At 34.6% G+C, this 7,185-nt stretch overlaps 1 long non-coding RNA gene across 2 annotated transcripts; it reads left to right on the top strand.

Annotated features, from left to right (window-relative positions):
- The first annotated feature begins 1,621 nt into the window (after positions 1–1,621).
- LOC107653564 (uncharacterized) lies at positions 1,622–5,566 on the top strand. Of its 2 annotated transcripts, XR_001630237.1 has the most exons (4): positions 1,622–1,727; positions 5,185–5,212; positions 5,327–5,393; positions 5,488–5,566. It is a non-coding gene; the product is annotated as an uncharacterized LOC107653564 (long non-coding RNA). The 2 variants fall into 2 exon arrangements; XR_001630236.1 differs by having other exon boundaries at positions 5,327–5,566.
- Positions 5,567–7,185: the final 1,619 nt, after the last annotated feature.

Raw genomic sequence — 7,185 nt, 5'->3', positions numbered from 1 at the left:
CAGCAGGGAGATGCTATTTCATCTGTGATACATGGGCTAAGACCAATTATTAATGGGTATTTTATTCGTTGCCTTATTAGAAATTATAGAAAATTGCTTTACCATGTACTCTTAATCATGAAAGTATGTTAATGTGTAAAGTTACATAAATCACAGGTATATTAAATTATTAGACACTTGGGCCAGTAAGGAAACACCCACCACTAGAAACCCTAACAACACCACAGCAACGCCCTGGCAACATGGCAGCTAGTTTTCCATAGGCAAGTAACCCTCAAATGTTCTTACTTTTTTGCTACGAAAATTGTCTTATTTTACTAATTACTGTTTTTATTTTATTTTATTAAACATATCTTATCTGACTACTCAGTTTTTGAATGCAAGTTGATGACAGTTTTATTTAGTATGTCTTCTTAAGGAATAGTTTTTAAAAATCCTTACAGAAAATTATTTTGGATTTTTTTTTTTTAGTATATGTAAATGTATAACATCTTGTGTAATTTTAATCTATTGCATTTTTCTATTTTGTCTGGTTTTATTTTGTACAACTCCTATGTAACTGGTAAAAAATGTACAACATAACTCTTGCCATAAAAATAGCCTCAGCTGCTGACATAGAACTCAAATTTATATTACCTAAATACCTACTGTTTTTAATTTATCCAATGACATTGTATTGTTAATTACTTAATTGTCATATTTACTGATTTAAATTGTCACACATCACATTATACTGCATTACCAAAGCTAAAAATGGTCAAATTAAACATTAGCATGTGCGTTCAGTAAGCCTTCGTTTAACAAACTAACAGCTAAGCATGCTGACTTAGCATAGCACTACTACTTCTCTTACTAACTAAAACCAGAAATCATGGCAACATGCAAGGTTTTGGACAGGCATTGAAGATCCACCATCTGGATCCTAAAAGCATTTTAGGACCAATCTACACTGGTGGTCATTTAAAATGAGCTAAATATCTATTCTGACAAAGTCATTTTTTTATAATTTTACCAACCCAATTATTTTGCAAGGGCTTCTTTTTAATAGTTAAGACTCATAATACTTAAAGATATAATACTCAAAGCACAGCTGCATTAAGTTAAAACTGCTTTAAAGTAAAGGAAAGGAATGAACACAAGAAAGACAATGTAGATAAATGAGCCGGGAGTTTTAATGAATACCTTTGTTGTTCTTTTGAAATTTAAAGTAGGTCCCATCCCTCGTTCCTCAACTTGAAGAAAACAGCCTGCCACGCTCAGAGCAGAGGCGGAGCAATCCGTTTTCATCGTACCACAGAGGAATGGATTCCTCTACGGGGGAAAGTGCTGATTGCAGTTAAGCTTTTTCGCTAAAGTACCGTCTTGGCGAACAATCGGTCATTCTGCCACAGACAATTTAGACAAATCAAGGAAAACTCAACCTACATAAAACAATTAACCATTCAAACATCAGCCCTGTGCGCAGAAGGGATTGTCTTCTGTGATGAATGCTCGACTTGAGGTAAGAGGTGAATAAGTCTCAAAAAGGTTTCATCTTTTTGGATTTCTTTGTTTCTGAATGTTTCTGAACGTTCTCTTTTGACTTTTGAATTGCGTAAATTCTCGTCCATATTGCAGCTAATTCTTACCAAGAACCGCCCACGTAAACAGGAAGTGACTGTCTGATTGACATTTAAAGTGACCATCCACAGTTCTCTCACCATATTCGGACAATATTGTGCATACAGGTAACTAACTACTCTGATCTGACTTGGACACACAAAAAAATAATGTAAAAGCATATAAATACTTTGTTGTTGTTGTTTGTTTAGTTTTTTTGTTTTTTTGAGTGCTTGGGTATCAGAGTACGTGTGCATATGTTGTTGAGCAAGCGTACTCCACGCTGCAGTTTATCAAATCACACCTTCAAGGTCACTATTACAGCACAGTCTCTCGCTTTCCATTTCCTCTGGAGCATTTTTCAGTTGTGCTCTGTTTTCTCAATGAGATAACGGGCCGTGTTCCCCAGCTGTCTCCGCAGCTTTAAATGCATGACTACCCATTCCGATCTCCCTATAGGGGAACAGAATGAGTCTACTTTACTTCAGTGGGGTCTGCCGCAGGCCGGCGAGCGTCTCCAGGGGACAGCGCGTTTAAACGCTGCATCCAACAAGCCTCAGCTTGAGAGCAGATTTCACAAATCATCATATCAGTTAAAAGCAAAAAATGTGCGTAATCATGATACACTGTCATTTTTCGTTACATATAGAGTGACAGATATATCCAGAAGGCATACATACACTGATTCTCATGAATCAAATGTGTTTTGCCTGCCTTTCATTTAAAAAAAAAGCCTGCATTTTCCAGATAATCACTAGAATGATTTTGTAACAAAAATTTACCATTTAATTGTACTTTCTCTTTATTTTATCAAAATTATGACATTAAATTATAATTAAAATAAATAATTAAATTATCACTTTAATTCAGTATTAGGGCAGTCAGTTGATTCAAAATTATATTTAATTAATCATCAAATTAATTAAATTAACTGCAAAATTTTATCACATTATTTTGTTATAATTAATCATGTCATGAAAGTCCTCTTTATAGATAGATAGATAGATAGATAGATAGATGGATGTAGAAATATAGTTATTTATCCTATAAAGAAGCACTATTCTGACATAATAAAAAGAGCTTATTAAAATGTGCCTTACAAATTCTTGTTAGTTATTTATGACATTCATTATTTTACAATAAGTACAGGCAATATGAAATTCAGTGAAATATTAATTCTTCACTATCATGATTTGTCAGGCCTGTTTTGTCTCAGATTGTAAACATGATGTTTTGTAGGTCCTCTAACAGTTTTTTAAAAAATGCTTAGACACTAAAAGTGGTACTTGAGGCCCACTCAGTGAAGCCATTCATTCATATACCTCATCTTTAGACCAAATCTGCAAAACTACAAGCACATTACGTGCTTTAAACGCAGTTTACTATTGTAAAACAAACTTTTTGCAAAAATCTAAGCACAGTTCTCTACATTACACACATCATTCAAAACTAACAGCTCTTTTGTTTCGTTTGGGAAACTGCCATTTAAATGCCACTCATTTACTGATGACCTACACCTACTGTGTGTGTGTGTGTGTGTGTGTGTACAGTACATACATACACACACACACACACACACATATATATATACACTGAATATGCATACAAGCTAAGTCAGAAAGTCAACTTTATTTCTAAAGCGCTTTATATAATTGTTTCACAGCAGCTTCACAATAGTATCAAATTCAAATTCTGATGTAAAGCTGCAAGTCAATAGTGTCATTATACAGCTCAAGTCAGTTCAGTATTTATATAGTTAAGTTACATAACTGTGTAAAATTCATCAGTTGTACATACATACTGTATATACAGTGTATATGTTCATATGCATGTATGTGCGAGTGCTCTGACAAACTCCTGTGCTCTACTGCACTCTGAACAAGCAAAAGACACACAAGAGTAGTGTTTTACATTTTTCACATCTGTGTGTAGTTTGGTGTGTATGGGCTAATTATTTGATGCTTGTGTGTAGAGTTACTACGCAAAAATACCACTTTTAGAAGAGTTAAAATAGTTTTGGATTAAGTGTTTGCTTTTGCAAGATATGTGTGACAAAAACTGTAAGCATTTTTTTTTTTAAAGTAGTAGCTAGAAACATCAGAAAAACAAGTGGGAAAATATAAGATTGGGATTTTAGAGACACAATTTGACATGACTTATTAAGACTTATTAATCTTATTAATATCATATCTAACTTTCATTACACAAATTTATATTTTTGTTGTGTATTAGTAATGTTAGAAGTTGTCTGGCTGTCAACATCATATAAAATGAGGTATAAAATATCAGGAGGTAAAGAAAATAGTTGTAGCCATATAGGGGATTTTGTACCTTTCGTAATATATCATATTGATTTTTCACATAGCAAATATGTGCGTGTGGCATTTGAGTGCTAATGCACCTGAGCCCTTGAGATAGGATGCATGATAAAAAATAATCCTGTGTGGAGCCAGCAATGCTAATCAATACACTTCCAGGCTTGGCTGCTAACATTAGCTTGGAAGGCTAATGTGGTAGATCTTTGAGATTAAATTCATTGTGTCGGCTGGGACTTGTTTTGCCTTTGCTTGCATTTGTGTGTAATCAAACGGACAGGTAGTCCCAGTCGACTCATTTAGTTCTGTTGTTGTAGTTTAAGTGTGTTCTTGGCTATTTGTTCATTTATGTGTGTATATGTGTGCGTGCACATGTTGCCATTTTCTGCTCATTATCTCACAGAGCTGCTGGGAAAGATCCACCTGAGTCTCTCACAACCTCTTTGCCATTTTTGGTTTTGTAAATGGAGAGAAAACACAGCCCCTGATCAGGCTATCAGTGCTCCTCCGAGCTTGAGTAAGCCAACATAATGAATGATCAAAGGAAACAAGCTAACTTGCTAATGCAGGAGCAGTAGGCTGTACGTGGTTCATTGCAACGATAGCACATACAAATAGTAAATCTTCAGTTGTTTAAGATACTTAAAGGTGATGTGTCTCTTGATTTTAAAATACTTTCTCCTATTCCAGTAACAGCAAGTTACTTTATTAGCCAGTTAAATAAAATATACCGGAAATATGTTAATGAGTTGACTGTATGACAGTTTCAAGATAAAAACATAAAAAAATAGTAAATAGCATATAATTAAAATGTAAAAGAAAAGGCAAAAGATGATGAATTTAGTATTGGTTAATGTAAATACGGATAATATTTATGTTCACAATGACTTTGGTTTTTTTAAATAAGCAGAATTATAAGAGTGTTTCAAAAGAAATCCATTTTTGTGATTGCATTTGGTGCATTTGGTGCAGAGCAAACAATCTGTTGACTCTTTTTTCAGCAAGAACACAAATTATAGTTCCCTAATTAATTCGCACAGTCCGCTAACAGAATTTAAGGCTACGGTACGACCCAATTTAGCAGGGAAACTCCCATAAGCATGATATATTGTTGCTGCTACGTTTCTGTGGCTCATCTCATTATGGATTCTTATCACCATGTGAAGTTTCCATGCGCAGTATGAGAGAGCGAGATAAGGCTGGGGTTTAAAATCATTTTAGGCCTGGCCATTGTGGTAAAAAATTATAACCTCTCCTCTTATCTTTCAAGCGCAAGAGAGGAATCATCTGATGTAGAGGTATGCATCTGCAAAAAAACACTAAAGAGTGCTGCTTTGTTATTAGCTGAGCTGTTGAGCTGCTTTGCTGTCATTGGTTCACTCATTCCATGCTTCACTCTGATTGGCTCACAGGTCGCCAGGCCCATAGCGACGACTGTTGGGGATTAGCAGAAAGCTGCCAGAGCCGCTGTTTACATTTGTGAGATACCCTCAGGTTTCTGTTTACCTCAGAAGCTATGAATCCCGGCAGTTATGTGTCTTTTTCTTTTTGTGTGGCTCGCCGGCTAATATAGACGGATTCCGCAACATGAAGTTAAATTACAGCTAAGAGCAGCAGGGAAATGAGGGGATATGTCTCTCCTGTCCCACCTTATGGTGAGTGACACTTCATATTAGCACATAATGAGGAGTATGTATGATCATCGGATGATGGGGACAAAAAAGGATTTACGGCTTTAATGACTTTAAGGAGGGGATATAGCTATGCTCAGTTTAAGGGGGAAAAAGATACTATTTATAATTACAAAAAAAAAAAAGAAACTAGCATACATAAACATACAAAAATGTAGTTAGCATTATGCCATTCTCTAAAATTCCATTAATATTTTGTGGATTTTCCAGAATTTTATATTATTTTTTCCCCCCAGAATTTTCTTGTTTAAACTTTCCTGAATTTTTTTAATGTATTTTCAGTGTTTCATCAGCTTTAGACACATTTCCAGTGGACAAGAGCTTATTTATAACTTTTTTCCAGCTGAATGCCTGACAGTACGACACTGAACAGACTGTAGTTGTACCTGTAGTTGTTTTGATTTTATTAAAATGAATCACAGTGTTTCTTAGTTCATATAGTTAATATCTCTTAGTTAATATGGTCTTTATTCAGAGTAATCATCATATTTCATATTTTAAAACACTTTGCACTTTGCAAACAAAAACAAAGTTGAATTGTAGCAAATGGGACTTTTTCATGAATACATTTCTGTGTAAATTGTACATGAAACTATTCTTAACATAAATTGTTGCATTCAGTTCAAAGGGATAATTTACCTATGAATGGTTTAATGAACCATTTAGAAATTAATTGTGTTTAAAGCTGCAGTCCGTAAATTTTGCCTCTTTGTCGCCATCTCTGTTTGAAAACCTACAATTGCAGCTGTGTGTGGAATTATATTCCATGCGTGGGGTTGTGCTCCAGCGCGGATTAATCTAATGTTTTGAGGAGAATGTGTGGCAGTCAGTTTTGAACATTGGCTGGTCATGTACTTGCTCAAATATTGATGTCAGATAATTTTTAACCAAAAGAAGTTACGGACTGCAGCTTTAATGAAAAGGCCTCAATATGTTTTATTGACCCCAAAAAGTATTTTCTATGTTTCATCAGCGTTCAAAAATATGCCAGTGGCGCCTGTCTATTATGACTAAATATATTAACTTTACGTCAAAGCAAAATTATGTTCAAACCCCATTTTACCATGTAAATGTGGCGTATTTCCAGGCAAAACAGGATTTTCAAAATGAACAAATATAAAGTTGGACTTTTGATCTATTGAAAATTGTTTAGATGGTGAAAAGTGTCTCTTTATGACAAGTGATTGGAGGGGGAGGGCTAAAAAATAAGAGGCATTGATGATGTCAGCATTGAAGGAAATATTTTAAAGGCAACGCGAGTTATTCCATTTTGATGAAGGATTACGAAGACAAATATTTCTATCTTTGGAGTAATGTGCTTCGTTCACAATAAGACCAATAATATGTGTTGAGAAATTAAATTGAGCCAATTTCAAGTTGACTTTTAAGCTCTAGTAATATCCTTTCTTAATTAACTTTTCATAGTTTGCTTCTGTCCTCGCTTGAATGATTTCCTTTCTACTTTTACAGACACACACAAGACTCAAAAGGCACTGAGGAAGGAACAAAACAGAGATGAGAGCGAGCGCTAAGATCCATCCTATGAAAGTAATCATTCATAATGTGTATTTTTGAGATGT

Source organism: Sinocyclocheilus anshuiensis, unplaced genomic scaffold (assembly GCF_001515605.1).
Source record: "Sinocyclocheilus anshuiensis isolate Anshui unplaced genomic scaffold, SAMN03320099.WGS_v1.1 scaffold1079, whole genome shotgun sequence".
NCBI lineage: Eukaryota > Metazoa > Chordata > Actinopteri > Cypriniformes > Cyprinidae > Sinocyclocheilus > Sinocyclocheilus anshuiensis.
This window is presented reverse-complemented; position numbering and strand designations above follow the sequence as displayed.